The 17,867-nt window shown below is 37.1% G+C and overlaps 1 protein-coding gene and 1 long non-coding RNA gene across 2 annotated transcripts in view; one reads left to right on the forward strand and one right to left on the reverse strand.

The window, feature by feature from the left end:
• Window positions 1-17,867, reverse strand: part of LOC138136199 (uncharacterized) — a 67,169-nt gene that overhangs the window by 27,401 nt on the left and 21,901 nt on the right. The window lies entirely within an intron of this gene.
• On the forward strand, window positions 3,949-4,419 carry LOC138137294 (uncharacterized). The gene is made up of 3 exons (XR_011161679.1): window positions 3,949-4,063; window positions 4,124-4,210; window positions 4,273-4,419. It is a non-coding gene; the product is annotated as an uncharacterized lncRNA (long non-coding RNA).

Raw genomic sequence — 17,867 nt, forward strand, 5'->3', positions numbered from 1 at the left:
ATAGCGATTCTAACGAATCGAGTTTGTGACTGAGTTGTAAATTGTGACGAGTCTGTGACAAGCGAAACTGTGATACCAACACTAGTGTGAGCTTTTTCCTGAAGAGTCGAAGAAAATTCACTTGGTAGATTGAAAAACGAATCGAACGATTTGTAACTAATTAACTAATATCATCACAAACTCAACCTCCCACTCCTTTTAATTTTTTTGTGTAAAAAACAAAAACATTATTTCCACTCGACGATATCTCAGCTTCCCCTTTATATCTTTCGCATAGTTTCGACCTTTGCCCTTATCCCAATAGATTTCCCAGGGAAACCCATTTCGTCGAACCATCGAGCTATTACTTCAGAAAATAAACTCCGCTTGAAATTTCGTTTGAAAAATAAATGATATCGTATTTTCAGATCGCCCCGAACGAGGCATTAAAAGCGACTAATACCGCGTTTTTAAAGACGTCTCGTGCCAATATTTCATTAAAACCGTTCCAGGAATCAATTTTTATGACACGGTGCTTTAAAATCGGAACGATTTTATTGGGCCTACTTGCACTCCAGACAAATTACCTTGATTAAATATGATCGAATGCGGACCATTAAACGCGGAGGGAATCGCAGATAGAGAAGTGACAGCTACTGAAATGTTCGCAATCATTTATTAAAAATGTTGGTGATTGAATTGTTGGGTTTTCAAAAACCAATTTCAGGCGCTAAAACGTTTGTACGTCTAACATCAAAGGTGAAATAATCGGCGGGCGAGGCTTTGAAAAAGTTCATATCCGGCTAGCTCTACGTGTTGGGCTTTTTATTAAAAATGGAATTTTAAATATTTTAAAAAAATTTTTGCACATTGTGAAAATCCATTACCGGCGGATTTGTAATTAGCGGGCTTTTACCCACAGCAAATATATATTTTACGTAATCGTACAGTAATACACAAATGGAAAAAGAGTTTTTTAAGCAACTGTAAGAGTACCTAATTTACCTAAAAAGTATTTTTTACCAAGGCGAAATTTTTTACACAGGACAGAATAGAAAATTAAAATTATTTTTTAATCATGTCTAACAAATCATTTACTTACTTCTTTTTATAAAAAGTAAACGAAGAAAAGTATGTAATAAAATAAACGTTGAAAATTGTATCTTTATTCGTTTTTTACAGTCGACGTTTAAATTGGAGGTTAGGTTCTTTTTGCTAACTTTTTAAGACTCTCTTATTTAAGAAGTCTTGTCTACGCTTGTGTCAGCAACAATAAACAATGTGTCTAGTGACTCAATAATCCAGAGTCTAGATTATTGAGTCAAAATTATAAATTTAATGTCTTCGTAATAAACGCCTGGAATACAGGCAACCCACAATACACCGGATTGATTTTAATATTTACGAAATTACTAAAATGTGCTTTTAACCTTTGACTCGTGCAATTTAGACACTCAAGCTCTAACCTAATCCACTCCAGTGATATTATTAATTAGATGCAGGAATCCATAAATCTCGTCTAAGTGTCAATATCGAAGCTAAGCGTGCAGGAGCCTGGCTTGCGACTATCAAAACACAGAACGTCTCTGCTTGTTCAAACTGTGAAGTAATCTGACATGAGAGAGGTGATTACTAAAGAGCCGCTCACCTATCCCACATTGCAAAGGATAATAACAGAACTGGGAATAGAGTTAAATCCTGTACTGTTAAAAATATGTATTATACGATTAAAATGATATCGTGGTGGGAAGGTGGAAAAACAACTTTGTCATTTCTGTGACAAAAAGAACTGTGTGGCTCATCATAAAATGTTAAAACTTGACAGACTTGGGATTGAACATAACTAAAATTCATAGGGGTATAAAATTTAGTCAGTCAGATTTTATGGGGTCATATATAAAACTGAGTAGTGAACAGAGGCAAATCACAAAACATGATTTTGAAAAGGTTTTTGGAAATTATTAGCAGGTGTAGACTGGAAAGTCTGTGCAGAAGCAGGAGATTTTTCACAAGGGAATTAAAAGAAAACCATTTTTGTGAAAGATATTCACAGAATAGCGAGTTTTGGGTCAGGCTGACCCAGTTTCGAGACTTCTAGGATTAAAGCAGTTTTTCAAGTGCCCAGTTTTATATGAATTCTGATAAACTTTTGAATTTTTTCTACATTGACTGACGAAGTAATTGGTGTAACAGCAGCAAACTGGCAAAAATAACTGGCAACAAATCTGAAAGCGAACGATCCCGCATCTATTATAATTATTATTATGGCACCCCCATCGCGTCGCCTTCTAATGGCCGCAGCATTAGGGGCTCACCCAAACAGATCATAAAAAGTCGAAAGAGCCATCGCGAGAAATCATCTGAGCAGATGAAACGTGGGGAGAGAGCCATCAAAGAATTCTCTAGCCGTAGCAACTTGCGATTAGTTTCAGCTATAAACTTCTTAAGGAAATATGTAGTTTGGAAAGTTCCTATTTTTACAACCGACCCTCTACGACGACACCTGAACGGGGTTGTTTGTCGACCAAATCCAAAACATTTTCAACGGCGACTCGTTATTAAAGCACTTTTTCCGACAAACAGTAATGGAATGGCGGCGAGCTACATTAATAATCAATTGGGTTTACCATTTAGTTCGGTAAATTATGTAGAGCTTTTAAGAGCTTTGATTATCTGGATTTACACAGCCGACTAATATACTGATGTTTATTTTAAATTTCATTTGATGCAACTGGCAAAACTGTTTGCGTTAAATGTAAACATCAACGAATTTTCATTCGGTGTGAATTTAAAGATGCGGCCAGGTTTCTTACCAGACTGAATAAAAAGAATTGAAAGCTTTTTTCAATACTCAAACTTCAACTTTTCTTTTAATTAAACTTTTCAGACTCAACCCACCCCACAAAAAATAAAAGCTCTCAATGTCGACCGTTGCACTTGAAATATGACAGACGAAGAAGCAAACTGTGTACTTGTTGCGGTAATGCTTGTATTTCTTCAGTTCCCCAAAACACATAACCTCAATTTTTCGAGAAATGAACACAAACTGAAACATTTCCAAAACTGCCAAAAATCATCTCTAATCTGCACTGCAAGTACGTAATTAGTTTAGCACCCCTCAAATGGGTAATCAATACTAATGTCAACGCCGCAGTTACTCTGGGCTATGAATTAATTCATGGGCCAATAAATCAGCCGTTATCGATCAGAAAATTGCACGCTGCACCCAAACTGAAATAATTTCCTCATCTCCACCAACAGGAAATCCTGATAACACACAATTATCGCCGCCACCTAGCCCCACAGTGAGTCCGAGCTGGAATGAAGAAGTTCCATTCCGAAACTTGGACGAGGCCGCTTAATCACGATAAACCATTCGCTATCAAAACGATTTATTAGCTTTAATGACAGAGATGTTCGTTTCTTTTGCACTTTCTTGTGTGGCTGAATTCGGCGAACAGGAAACGGAAGTGGTTTTTCTTCGGGGCTCGAGTGGTGTGCGGAATGCGGGACACGATGTTGATTTTTTTTTGGATACAATTTTTCTCTTCTTTTAATCCGATCGGGTCACGTTTTCTTCGATGGAGTGGCATTAAATTCCGGGGGTTATAGAAATTAATTGCTTTGGAGATTTGGGCAAACTCGACTTGCACGACTAATGGAATCGAAGACGTACGAGTAGTGCGAGCCGGAATTTTAATGGAAAATAATAAAGTCCAGTAAAAGTAAAGTTCTGCGAGATAATGAAGCGAATTTTTACGCCAAAATAAAAACGCAAAGTTTCGTTTTAAAATAAAGGAACTTTTAATTCTGGTTTGAAAGGATTCCGCCTTTGGCGTCTCTGAAGAGCAATCTTTTAAATTAAACTATCAATTACTTTGTTTATTAAGATACTTCCTGTTCTCTGAAATATTTAAATAGTTTATGAATTTTATATCTATTGTATTCAGCCATTGACGATTTTTATGTCATTGGTACGGTAATGCAGATTCCTTCCGCGAAAAGTGACAGTTAAGTCTTAAATAAAAGGGATTGTTTAATCCAAATTACTCAACAATTTTATCAATTTCAACAATCTATTAATGTAAAGTTTTAAGGAGTTAAGTGTTGCGAATAACTGTGAAAACAATTGTAACTTTTCTAGGCCCCTTATCGAGATTTTCAACCCTTAAGAAAAAACAAAAGATATTTGTTAAAATAGACCCAGTGGGCCCTAGAAGATGTTTTGAGAGTTTGTTAATAATTCAGATTTGATATTACTAAACTATGAGATTGAATTTGTTTAATTTTCAGAGACTGAGACCCCAGGGTAGATTGGCCCAAGGTTATTGCCAAAACAGGTTGAAACAAGTTGAAACAATTATGTTATAAGTTCTTGTTTTCCACAAACAAGACAATAAAGTGACTCTTTGTGGAATAATAAATGCTCTTATGAGAGAATTACTCTTCGCTTACTACGCAAATGCACGGTAGTAAAGCGTGTTGCATATCCAAAAAAAACACTTATATTCAAACAGAAGAGTATTAGACGCGCTTTAACTTGTCCTAGAACTCCAAAAGGTGATGCCCTAAATAGTTTAACACCTGTGCAAAACGGGACTATTCTAATTTAGTGAGTTATTAACATAAATGGACGATGATAGACCATGTCACTTTATACTGTACTAAATTTTGCAAATGATGCCTATGACTGTCTAGGTGAGGAAAATCGAAACAATTTTCACAAAGTATCGTATCTCCATTCGACACGCCGTCAACAATAATTTATTTTGCTACTTTTTTCTTCCAAATTTTCTTAAAAACGAAGGCTCAAATAAAAACATCTCTCTCTTATAAAGTGGTTGTGTCATCCTTCTTGGTTATTAATACGTCTTGATTATGTTTTTATCGTTAATAATAAGCGAGATACAGCAGTTAATAAAACTCAGTCACAAATTACTCATTCCTTGTGGCGCTGTAAGCTCTCCCTCTCTGAATCACCCCACTAAGGGTGCTTCACGTCTTGTTGAGGTACCTATTCAAAGAAGCTACTTGATTGTTTCCCTTCCTTATTTTTGTATCATTTGCGTGTTTATAGGAAACTAAATCTAGCGAAAAGTTATGTAGTTACCTACATATTTTTATGTAAAACGAAGTAAACAATTATTAGCATTCAATTAGAAAAAATTGTGCTTGAACAGTGTAAGTGGAATTACATAAATTCAATTTAATTAATTTTTTTATTTAAGGCTTCATTTTTGAGGAATTCTGAAAAAAAGGAAAGTAGCAAAATGAATTAATTTTAAGGGTTAAATCATTTAGATTTTTTCCACCTAAACGACCACAACCATCATTTCCAGAATTTAGTAGAATATAGAAAGTGACACGAACTATCAATCCATGTGAACAGATCGAAAATTATCAATACTTTGTAGACTTTTGCACACGACGAATTTAAGCTTTATGTCTTATTAAGTAATTGCGTACGTAAAAATAGATTTCACAACGAAATCGCATTCCTTTTTGGTCACAAAATACGAATTGCGAATTATTTTAATTTAATTTATTTTTAACTTCAAACCGAGATGTGAGTGTTTCATGTTCTGAAATTCCCTCTATTTATTTTTCAATATGCATAAATATGTATTTTGTTCGATCCAATGAAATTATAATCCGAATAAGCACTCAGATTATTCCACAGCACTAATTATTACATATCTCTGAAATACCACCATGTGAGCTATTTGTCCATTTATTTAATTAAAATTGTTTTCGTAATGCGAATATCGGGGAGAAAATTTCTGCCGCTAGCTCTTTGTTTGAAATGTAACAGCGTTCAATATAAAACCGTAAAATTGTTACCAGTGGTGAGGTTAACCATAACCTCAAAAATCAAACAAAATAACAACAATTTTACCAAAAAACGTTAGGTATCAAGAGTTTTTCTTCGGCGATAATTAGAGGTAATCAAGACTGCCGCTAACTCTTTGTTTGAAATGTGACAGCGTTCAATATAAAACCTGTGATTTTTACGTAAAATTGTTACCAGTAGTGAGGTTAACCATAACCTCAAAAATTAAATAAAACAACAACGATTTTACCAAAAAACGTTATCAAGAGTTTTTCTTCGGCGATAATTAGAGGTAATCAAGGCTGCGCCGAGCAAAAAATGCAAAAAGAGTTGAACTCGACTCGTCAGCACAAATCGACGAGCGCTTTTACAAGTTATTGCAAACTACCAGGTGAATCTGGACCGAATAAAAAGAAAATACTTGCGAACTCCCTTCTACGACGACGTTAGTTTCAAGGCATAGATGTCAGAAGCCAGATGACTTTCAACTAAAAATCAGCGCTATCCCCCTTTAACCTGTTCAAAACATGGAGCTCTGATGGAGTATAGAAGTAAAGAAGAAGGGAGAGAGCGTAAACAAGTTTAGGGGCAAGGGGAAGGGTGCAAGCTAGTTTATGCAACCCGTAAGAGTACGCCCCACTTTATATTTGAAACAGAGGGAATTTATAATACAACTGCCGTAAAATAAATCATTTTTATATGTTTTCTACATAAAGTTGTATGAATTTACAGTATTTAGAAATTTTACAATAAAATATACACTGCGTTTTTTATTTCGCTGAACATACAATGTAAAATGGCTATGTTCAGTTCTAAAATGGACAAGTCAATTCATTTGAAATAGGCAACCAAACTTACAGATCCATGAATCCTATGTTCAGTAAAATAAAAAACTCACGGTAGCTTTTTTATTTTGTGCTCTACAAAACAATGTACATATTATAGTTTTGGATCCGGGGAAAATTAAGGTCCAAAGACGTAATTTTCAAAATTAGGACAATTTCTCCGAAGTATTTCCTTCGGTGCAAATGTATCGCGCGTTCAAATGAAATCCTCGGCTGAGTGGGCATTGGAAAAATTAAACCGTTTAGAACAGTGTAAAGTTTGAATTTCCCGCCGTTTGACACGAATCATATTTGTTTATGTTTAATTGAGACATAATTGAACATGTTTGTTTTTAGCAAAGAGTGCCCTTAGATATCTGCTTCGAGAATAGGAATCGTTAAGTTATTCTAGTTTTAATATAAGACATCGCAAAGAAAGAAAAAAAGAAAGATTTTTTGGCTCTAAATTTTAGGTTAGCTGTCAACGTGCTCCAATTAATCTACGCTTTAAAAAAGCACAACAATTGACGGTTTCCAACGCCTCCCCAGCCCAGGATTTCATTTGAACGCGCGACATTACAGGATCTAGTGAACCGATTTGTGACTGTCATATATTTTTCTTTTATTCTTAGAACAGAGGCTAGATTAGAGATCTGGACTAAAAATTGTTCTTGAGTTGTTGATTTTTGTTTTGTAAAATTCCTTCATCCAAAACCAGTAAATTAGAAACTTTGGCTCGTCACATTAAATGTTAGATAGAATTTCAAGTTTCTTTAGTGCTTGTTAGTATTGATTTTCTGTTCCATGCTCAGCACTGACCACCAGGGAGTGCTCTATTATTACTAATTTATTATCTTAATTCCTCAGAAAGCGGTTCTGTAATTACTTTCATAATCTCCAAAAGCTCTTTTTCTCCTGTAAATAACTTTTTTCCTATACTTTTTCCACCAGCTCATCCCGTCGTGACAATTTTTTCTTATCGCAACGATCGTGTTCGCAATTAATTTGTGTTTCAATTAGGTATGCCAAAAAACAGTACTTCAGTACTTTGTATTTTTTTTATAGATTCCTGTAAGTATATTTTTAGTACTTCACGTGTTGTAAGTAACTTAGCGGATTATGAAAATAACTGTATCTTGAGTCATCAAAGAGATTTCCGGTTATGAACACTCAAATATATATCGCATAATTTCGATTTGAAATTCCTTCAGCAAGTGTAAACGAATGTTATTTTCGCAGTTACAAATCCAGCTCTTCACGTCTTGAGACAAAAACCTGCCCCAACGTCTCCACCTTATCTCGGCGAGTCCTCACACAAGACACCGTCTCCAGAACAATGATTAACGACCCGTCGCCCCTATTCCGCAACAATAACTTAACAATTATCTCTTGTCCTGGGACAAATTTTTCCGGGAGAATGTATGGCGGGGGAGTAGCCGGGCATTACCGAGGCAATCTCGTAATTCAGGTCGGCGCTTTACGACGTTCATTGTTTAACGGGTGTAAAATAGCAGATATATGGCGGAGCGTCGGGACGGGGGTTGATAAAGGGTTGGACCGGTCCCAGAGCAGACCTTAGCCGCAATCGGGCTGTTATCTCGACGGCGGCCGCAGCTGCTTATTGTACCCCGCCGGTTGACCATTGTTCAACAGATCGACAAGTTAACGAGCTTCGAGTCCTAGCCACCGGAGAAAGGCCGCCGCCACCGCCATCGCCGCTTCCTAATTATCAGAGTTATGTGCGAGGGACGGAATTATGCCGCCTGTGTACTAATTTCATTAATAAAAGTGCCGCCCCAGACGCTCAATGTTTTAGCCCACGGCTTTTCAACACGCTCTCCGATGAACCTTCACAGGACTACAGTTTTTACCGTTTTTTAATCGGCTCCAGGACGAACATTCACAGAGAAATGAGCCGGAAATTAGCACTTTGTACTTTGATAGTGCAAAACCCTAAACACCAAACGCTCGCCCCATTACCCATCTGGACTTTCAGAGATTTTTTACAAAAGCTCTTTTCAACCAATTAAATTTTTTATTTCGCACTAACCACACTATTAACTGTGTCCAAAAGCTCCTGTCAATTCATTTAAAAAGCACAAACCGCTTATTATTATTGTTATTATTATTATTTCTCTGCATCCAATAATATCTAAATAGTGTTTCAGTTCAAATTACACTTGTCTCATGCCACTATACAGGGTGTCACAAAATTAACGTATTCCAAGTCGGGGGTCTTATAGGGAAAAACCTCAGGAATCTCGAAAAAATAAAATAAAAAATACAGGGGGGGTGTTTACAAAGATATATGGGTCTGAAGGAATATTGGTAACTTTTATTTCAATTTTCAATTTTTTTTAACATTTTTACTTGGTCAACAGGATGTCCCCTACTAAGCCCCGAACTCGGAATACGATAATTTTAAGACACCCTGTATATTCTGTGCGAGATAGAAGAGGGTCGAGAGTAGCCTCGTGAGGCGCGCTTCGAATAATTGCCCAGCGCCATGAAAACCTTCTTTATTACGCGATTACTCAGCGTGATATCAAAAGAGCAATTTGCAAAATATGTGCAAATTAGTTTAACGCAACTTAGAAACCCACTGCAGTCCATTAACATGTTTGTCGCTGAGTGTGGAATTATTCTTGTGAATTTTAGGCGTCCGGTGATTGCCTTCCTCAGTTGAAATTTTCGTCACGGTTGCCACGGTAATTACGTGAGTCAACTTTTGATGTTTCCGTAATTGTGGACGACCAATTACAAATAATACAATCGGCATGTTTGTATTAATGAAGGGGACACCTACCTTTTACGACTGACTCATTTTACATTTTATTCTAGGCACGAGCTTCGACGCAATTAAAGCTCATGAACCTTATTGTTTTTAAAAAGCAATTTGGGGTATTGGGCGGAACTTTGTCCCATCATAATTTTGTTCAATTAGGCGAAATTGTAAAGACGCGTTGTCTGAGGAGGAAACGCGAAACGTTGCGAAGGTGAAGCAGAAGAAGTCTTTCGAGCGGACAGTGGCGTCCTGTTCGTCGAGTTGTCATGGTTATTGATTTATGCAAACGAGGTGTGACCCAGCTTTAATGCCGCCATAAACTTGGTCCGTTGGCGAAACATTCTGATCATAATAGACGAATTAATAATAGCCAGATGAAATTTGGCGAACTGCGAATGGACCTCGATTGTGTCAACATGGGCGATAATTACGGTGGGCCGGTTGGGTTGTGTAAACACGAGTTAAACAAAGTTTCCTCCAGGACGCAATTTATAAAGATGTAACATGTTGAAGTTCTCTCCCAGGAAACACAGTGACTTTAAACGGAGACGTTGGCAACTTCTAGTTCCGCATCAAAGAGTCCCTCCAAAGGCAAGTTGCGACTGACGTGTGGGTTAATGGAAACAAAAACGTGCGGTTTATTTGTGATTGCCGTAACAGCTTAATACAAAATATAATTTCCATCTTAGCAAGAATCCAACAAAGATTGAATGTGGAATGGTTTTTCGTGTAACTTTGTGTAGGGGAGACTTTTTTCTTGTCGCCGGAGGACACGTCTTTCATTCTTTTTTCAGGGCCCAGCTCTCCCGGTCGATACTTCATAATTCTGGCCCGGAGACCAGCGACGGCTCAAACAAATGGATTTATTCCGATTTTAAACGCATCATGCTGCTTCAGATTTCTATTTATAAAGTGAAAAACGTAAACACGATTTAAATGAAAATTTTCCGGCAATCAATAGAGCGAAAACTGCTCACTCCGGCGCTATAAATTTTCAGGATAACTGAGAAACTGTCGCCATTTCGAAATATTGGTTTCATCACTTCGTCGTAAATACACAGATATGCGCTTCTCTTTTTTACTCCTTTTTTTTGATACGAGCTGAAATGTCCATTTAATTTTGATTTATTTCGCGCAAGATTATACAAATGCAAATTTCCACAAAAATTTGCATAATTCTCGGAGTTTCGCGACGAATTAAAATTGTCTCCCGGATTCAGGGAACAACTAAATCATTTAATAAGTGACCCGGAAAAAAATGCTGATTAGTTGTTTGGTTTGGGGGATTACAGTGGGGGCGGGATTGTCTCGTTTGTGGTTGTGATTGGAACTGAAACATATTTGATCAAGCCAAAACCAATTAAAGCCGGAACAACCTCTCGTACAAATTTAACGAGAAACAACACCGATGACAAAAAAGAATGGTATTTGGAAGCAGTGGAAAAAATAGTTATTTATATTACAAGCTGCAAAAATTTACTTTTATCTGCGAGGTGTTTTTAAATGGCCGAGGCGAAGCGTAACCTTCGCCGAGGTTCTTCCCTGGCATGATTACTTTCGCTTTCAATCGCCGTATTAAAATAGAAAGTTACACTTTCGTAGGGGGGAGAATGAAAAGTAACCAGAAGACAAGAAGTTACTATCAAGTAGGCGACGAACAGTTAATTTTTCCGAAAGAATTCTTACTGAAGGGTGGAAGTTAGCTTCATCATCTAATCCTTTGTTGTTTGTTCTCTTTCCAAAAAATCATCAAGAGAGAAGACTCGAAGAGATGTGACAATTTTTTTGACTCCATTTAGATGGAGCGAAACTCAAGTGTACTACAAAAAAAAACAGAATTGGGGAGTCGATTTCGGTGATTCGAAGCAAACTTAAAACTTCTTATTCACTCGAAGTTTGAAAATGTTTCAAGCGATTTTAGATAGTCAGTATTCATGAACCACCTGAAAGTTAAATAAGTTTAACAGACTGGTTAAGACATCAGAAGAAAACACATGATGCGAATTGAAGTACTTGTTTGAGGCAAAGTAGCTTAGAGGAATTACTTCTGGAATTACTACAACGTGTTTGTTGTTGTTCGTTTTCCACAAAATATTTTTTTCGTTTATTAAACCAATACCTGTGTTGTCCTCCCCAATAAAGCACAAACTTGATGTAAATTATTTGTTGGTTAAGAGAGTTGAGTAATTATTCCACGCGACCTTATCGCCAAAGATCTTGTATATTAGAGCTGTAGCAACTAGTGGATTTATGTTATGAAGTCTTTGTGTTTTGCAAACTATCACATAACAAGGAGTACACAATCGTTGGATGTAGTTCCACCGCTCTAAATTATCTTTGAGAAAATAGTTTCAGATACTTCATATCTGCTAATTAATTAGTAGCCATAATGTAAATTGTTGTGCGAAGTTGATGTATTCCGCCTACGCTCGTCGAAAGTTACGAGAGTTATGGATAATTAATTAGAAAAGATATTTTTTAATATTTATAAAATACAGCGTGGCGATGATTAATGTGCATTTATAAGAGGAATTAAAAAATTCTAGTGAGATAAAGTTGCAATTAGATAACAAAACCTGCACTAAGGGAGCAAAGTAGTGCATTTAATCACGAGGACGGAAGTTGGGTGTCCGAGCCGTAAGCGAGGGCTCCAAACAGACAAGTCTAGAAGTTTACCCCAAGCAAATTATACTATGATTGATATTTGTCAACTAAACAATCAGCTCTTTTTTGTGCGGAAAATTCTACATATTACACAACCAAAAAAAAAAAACAGAAATGTGTGAGTAGTAAAAGAAACAAAATAAATAATTCATAATATACCAGACAACTCATATTAAAATAAAATGTTATCAAATTAAATGAATTAAAATATTTCACTCGTAAAATTAGAATTCATCAGTTCCTCCTTTGTTCTTCATATTTAAACAGAGTAAATTACTTGTAAACAATTTCCGTATTTATTATTATGCTGTAAAGTGCCCCTGAGGAGCTTAATGTTGTATCGTGGGCGTATAAAAAGACAGAATTTTGAATATTATTTTTTTATGTTTTATAAAACATAATATATAGGGTGTATTTTAAAAAAGTGCCAAAATTTTACCTACGAGGTTGTGGGACAACGTAGAAGAGTAAAAGCAATTAAAAAAATGTACTTCAAAAATTAAATGTCATTTTATTTTTTAACATAGAATTTTTTAAATATTGTTTCCGAGTTCTACATGAAGCCAGTAGCTCGTGGTTAAAATTTTTCCGTGCATTTCAATTACACCCTGTATATACAGCCTGTCCCGGAACTGCTTCCCCATAGTAAACAGGCATGTCCCGACAGCAAAAGAGACTCCAAAATGACTAAAATAAATTTCCTATAGCTCACACAACCGAGTTATAAACTTTCTTCAGGTGCTTAACTCTGATTGGTCAAGTCTTTTCTCGATTATCGCCTGAGATAGAACTTTTTTTCTTTAAAATCCAGATTATCACATTTACCCAAATAATCCCTTTTTTCTCTGGGGAGGCAGTTCTGGGACAGCCTGTATATTGGGAATTAAGCAAGTTCTAAAATGGAACCTTGAGCAATGCCACTTTTTATAATGATATCTTTTGAAAGTACCATTGCACAAAACACACTGCCGTCAATTTTGCAAGTAAGAGTTTATCAATTTTATTTCTTGTATTCCAGAGCTCGCTCTATCTAAATTGGACCTAAATTCGATTTGAAAATCAGGATTCCAACAAATCTGCAGTATTACTAAATCACTAATACTTTGTTAATATATTTCACCTGTTCAACATTTAATTAACATCGATCAAAGCCGGTTTTGATCTTGTGTAGTTTACTGCTATTTACTGCAACTGCATGTATCACATGACATTAAACAAAATGGTGTAAACAGGAACGGGATTGGTCAAATATTCGAGTTCATTCCCTAGAAATTAAACGTGATGGAAGAGCCATTTGGGCAATAAAAGTTAAATACATTTTCATTTTTCCAGTTTCGCATCCCCAGTTTCACATTCGATGTTTTAATTGACTGCGTTATTTTTATGATTTGATGATTAATTAATATTTCTATTTTATGGAAATTTTGGAGCTCCTCAAGGTTCTACACTTGGTCAGAGAGTATGTTATTTTATCTCTGTCTTTCGTACGCCAAGACTAATAATAATAATAAAAATTGAAATCCACATAACGAAACGATTTTGGTAGTTTTTATTTTTTTTCCAGTAATTGATTGGGGTAAAACTGTTGGATGTTGTTTTAGGTGAACGCGTCTAGACTTCATTTCATGTAAGCCGGTCGCCCTCGCCGCATCAAATCGTAAAATTCCGCGGAACTTCCCTCTGTTTTCTTTTGATATTGAAACTTATTTGTTCCACGTCCCGGAAACTATGCAGAACAGCATTATTTCGGGCATTTTTCGCATTCGCCTCCAGTCGAAGTAGAATTTGATCCGGAACACATTCCTGGTACCTCCGTTGTGCGGCAATTTTCGCATCGCTCCGAGATGCTAAATCAATTCTTCACCTGTTCCTTAAAATTGATGTGCCTCACGAAGTCGCGCGCCTCGACGCCTTTCACGCCTTAGTTATGCATAGACAGTCCCGGGCGTCACCTTTTACGCTTCGACGCTCCATCACCCTAAATAGCGCGACAGCTACTCTTCCATCCCCCCAAACCACACCCTGTTTTTGTTTTTACACAAACCGCCCATCCTATAATATTAATTGTTATACGTGTTTTGCGGACCGACGCCCCCGCATAATTAATTTTGGCCAGGTCGTGGTGCGACCGGAGCGACGCCCACGGAAAAATTAACGTTTCATTTATTTCCATTCCTCACACGGAAATCTGGGACGAGGGCGCAACAAATCCCCTAATTTACCCATAATGAAACCTTTCGAGACAACTCTTCGATCAAGATCAAGCTGCGATTATCGTAAAAAGAGGGCACGGCATCCAGGCCGGATTTATTTATCATTACGGACATTACATTACGCCAGAGCGCTGAGATAAAGTAAACTAGCTAAATCATTTGAAATTCTTAGCTCAAATTTTAACAAATTAGTTTTAATTTATCAGTCTAACCAATCTTCTACCTTAAAATAATTTCATTTCCCAAATAATTGGTCTCAACACATAAAACTTCATTTTTGCTCCTAATAACATAATATACTATTATGTATAGCAATTGCGGTAGTGGTCATGGCTCAGGGGCTAGATACTCGCTTATTACCCATACCGCCCGGGTTCGATTCCCGGTTAAATCATCAGCTTTTTTTCAAATCACTACCATCTTTCGAAAGAGATGTAAAGCTGTCGGTCCCCCAGATTTACTCAGTAGTTGTCGTTAGGTCTTGTTAGAGGCGCTTGCGCGACCTGAAAACTTCCAGCACTTGGTCTTAGCCAGAAGGTAATGATTTATTTATTTTATAGGAATTGTTTTCTTTTTATATTTTCTAACCAGTTGAACAAAAACGGTTGGTGCTTTGATTCCATTCTGGTTAGGACCGATTGAAGTGTACTGAAGTTGAACAAAACCACACATTGCGTGTGTCTATCACATCCGACTGTTCGAAATCGTTTCCTTTCGGTCCTGACAAATTTCCCACAATCGAATGTGATATATCGATTATGAAATAACAAAATGACAGGATGTTAAACGCGGCAAATTCAAATAAAACTCTTTTGAACAAATTATAGCATGGCATCGCTAATGAACCAATTCACTCCAATTATTAACAATCGGCGCAATTTCGTCGGCGGTGCAGCCAATGACAGCCCGTTTCCGAGCTCCATTACTGTTTCGTGTTTTCTTTTTTTTACTTTTTAGCAACCGCCAACAAATCGTCACTCCGGAAAGGAAGTTGTCGGAAGCGGGCATAGTTGCAAAGTAGTATGCGCCAAGTTTATTGTTTGAAACTCGCATAATTCCAACTTCATCTGCAGCAGCATCACGCCGGTCATGTAATAACGGACATCTGCTTAATGTATTTTACAAGTTGTAAATCTTGATACAGACTCGTGCCTCCGAAAACTTCCCCAATTGGCTGATATCGCGCATTATTTATGGCGCTTTGTTGTCGCCGATCTAATTTCTTTAATATCTAAACGTGGAAACTGGCAAAAAGGCGAAACCGAGTCGTAATTAGCAAACAAATAAAACGGGAATTTATGTGCGGCAAAATGTGAAAATATGCAGAGATTGCTGCGGTCGCGTGCGTAAATCTCCCACTTAAAAAATGTTGTAGTTGTTAAGTAATGATATTCATTATCCACAGCCGTGAGTTATGAATATTATTATTCTACGGGTTGTAAAATTTATAACGCAACGTAATTCTCAAATCTCTCTAGGTTTTTTGCAGAAAAAGAATCGTGTTCACTCGCGTGTAATGATTGTTACTCAGTCTACTTGCGTGTAATGGCTGTTACTCACTCGTTGAATAATATATTACTAACCAATTTGTTAGTTTATGCGTAAGATTATTATATTATGAGGTTCGGCCATCAACAGCGGGGTAATTTCCGGTGGAATGTGAAAAACCTCCCCTTCCAAATCGAGCGGGCGCATATATTTTCCGGTGTAATTGACATGAGCGATCGACTCGTGCCCTCATAAATTATTCAGGAAAAAATGCGGAACAGAGATTCATGAAACTTGACCACCTGTTTCAGATTTCGTTGCGTTGCAGAATTTCTGCAAGAAATCCTCCGGTTCGCCGGTCGAGTAATTTCACGTTGAAAAAAGAGCGAGCGGATTGTTAAAATTGATAACGTAATAAAAACGTATTACCGAACAACCCTGTCCGCTCATCACACGTTCCACCCATAAGCGTTTGTATTGTTTTATTGATCTGGCAACATTTCACCCTTCTCGCGTGGAATTTTTCCCCGCTTTCGGTAACAACAAACGATAAAAACTGAATTGCGGAGGGAATCCGTCTGCCATCTGACGTACGCACATATTTCATCTGACTCCTCAACGTACAGAGCCAATAAAACTGGGAGAGGGTGAAAGATACAAGTTGCTCTTTCACTTCATAAAACCGGTCCGGAAAGACGACGTTTTAGGGAAATTCGAGGTGACGTCGGAGAGTTTACGTCACACTTTGGTTTTGTGAATTTGTGTCGTCGAAATATCGCAGCTTTGAAAAAACTGAAATAGACCGACGATTAATTGTGGAACGTGAGCCGAGCTGTGGTGTAAACTCGGTTTAAACTAATCTAACTTCTAGATAAGAGCGCTATCACGGCAGATGAGGTAATCCTCGCGGTAGCTCTTGCTTCTATTACCGAGTGATTTCAGGGTTTGGTTACACTTTTTCACGACAACATTTCTGAAAACATCATTTTGTGCAATCTTTCTCCCAAATCCGTTTCAATTTTGTACTAGAAATGTTCAAACAAAATTTTACTTTAAAATTGTACCTCGAAATGTTCCACATGTTTATTTTAAAGCCGACATCCACGAATAAAATTCAGTCATAATGAAATAATCTTAGTCGAGTCAATGAAGGTTTTTACTTCTTAATTCTCAAGAACAGGTGCGATTTTAACGATTTTTTTTTTGAATAGTTTTCATATATTATTGACACATTATGCCCATTTAAAAATTCACAATTGATAAATTAACTTGCTGTTTAACATTATGCCCCACGTTGGGCGCCACTTTTAACATTGTTGTTTATTTACATAAAGGTAAACAAAGTTAACAAAGGTTTGTGGTGAGACTCTTGAGGGAGCTCGAATGATCAAATTAATAATGATTTATTGTCCATGCGTGCATCCCTTTTATAGCCTGGCTGGGGATGGTCCGGCACGCTCCGACGGCGCGCAGCTGGTAATGATGGTAGGGACCCAGCGATTAGATTCTCGCTGGCGACGGTAGCGCTTCGAAAGGGTTAGTACGGGGCGCTTTGGTACTACATCCGTGATTTATGCTACAGCTGTGTTTTTACTCCCGAAGAGCTAAAAGTGCTACTTTATTACTTCTCTAAAAAAAGGACACGGCATCGAGGCCGACATATTTCTCTATATATTAATGATGATTCCTTTGCAAGTACTGTTTTTTATGTTATGATTTATTTTGCTCTACACCCAGTTTTTACATCGACGTGAAGTTTGCTCATTATCATGTTTATTATTATTACTTGCAAATTATGTAAATACCGAATTTGTGTTTAAAATAATTTTTTTCTCCACCCACGGAAAATGTTTCGTGTCTGCTCTAATTACGAATTGCTAGGGATGAGGGATGAAATTTTTTCAGCCCCCTACACAAAAACTTCACGCCCCGGGCACAAAAGGGAACGAGAATTCGAATCCGCGCTTGTGGAGCCGGTTCCCGTGTGTTTCTTCCCCTGTTGTGCACAAAAAAAATCTCGCTCCAGGTATTTAAAATTTATTAATACGTTTCTCGTACCCTTCCATTTCCATTGATCGTTGCTC

The sequence above is a fragment of the Tenebrio molitor genome, chromosome 8 (genome assembly GCF_963966145.1).
Source record: "Tenebrio molitor chromosome 8, icTenMoli1.1, whole genome shotgun sequence".
In the NCBI taxonomy this organism is placed as follows: Eukaryota; Metazoa; Arthropoda; class Insecta; order Coleoptera; family Tenebrionidae; genus Tenebrio; species Tenebrio molitor.